Source organism: Galeopterus variegatus, unplaced genomic scaffold (assembly GCF_000696425.1).
Source record: "Galeopterus variegatus unplaced genomic scaffold, G_variegatus-3.0.2 Scaffold949, whole genome shotgun sequence".
NCBI lineage: Eukaryota > Metazoa > Chordata > Mammalia > Dermoptera > Cynocephalidae > Galeopterus > Galeopterus variegatus.
Genome location: NW_007727060.1, coordinates 248,807 through 249,635, shown reverse-complemented (window position 1 = coordinate 249,635; position 829 = coordinate 248,807). Strand labels below are relative to the sequence as shown.

The 829-nt window shown below is 38.5% G+C and overlaps 1 protein-coding gene across 1 annotated transcript in view; it reads left to right on the top strand.

The window, feature by feature from the left end:
• Positions 1-829, top strand: part of DNAH11 (dynein, axonemal, heavy chain 11) — a 364,599-nt gene that overhangs the window by 163,829 nt on the left and 199,941 nt on the right. The gene's annotated exons all lie outside the window — the stretch shown is intronic.

The following is an 829-nucleotide window of genomic DNA, read 5'->3' as shown; positions in this document are numbered from 1 at the left end:
TGTATTTCTTACAGTTTTGGAGACTGGGAAGTCCAAGGTGGAGGGACACATCTGGCGAGGGCTTTCTTCTTGGTGGAAACTCTGTACAGTATCCTGAGGCGGTGCAGGGTATCACACGGCAAGGGAGCAAGAGCTCTTTTACGTGTTCATTTGCTCTCCTTATAAAGCCCCCAGTTTCCTCCCTAATAACCCATTAATCCATTCATGAGGGCATGGTCTGTGTGATCCAATCACCTCTTAAAGGCCCCACCTTTCACATACCATACTGGGGATCAAGTTCCAACATGAGCTTTGGGCAAACAGTCAATCCACAGCACCTGATAGTTTTTATGTGATCACTATTTTGATAAGTGTCACTTTCCTGATAATCCTCTTAATTTCACTGTTAAAGAATTTGAGGGAATCCGTTTTCCTTGTCTGTATAAATTTAACTGCCTTTAATCAGAGTTACATACATATCTAAACTTAGTTTACACATCTTACCGTTTTCTAAGAGCTACACATAAATTCTTACATCTTATATTGTCCTTGATTAACTATGGAATACTTAGACAGTAAAAGAATGAGTTTGTGCCATATAATAATTGGTGAAATTTAGCTATTGAGATTAGTTCCTATGGCTACAGACTGAGTTTAAATGCTTTCCCAAGCATTTTGCTGTGCTTAATCCAGCATTCCCAGCAAAGATAAAAGGTGATGGTACAGGTCTGTGAGATGCCATTTACGCAACATAAATCCTATTGTTGGGGTCAGGAGAGAGAAATTAGTAATCATCATTATTACAAAATAGAATTAGTAACCACCTTAAATTAGCAGTAATTACTACTTT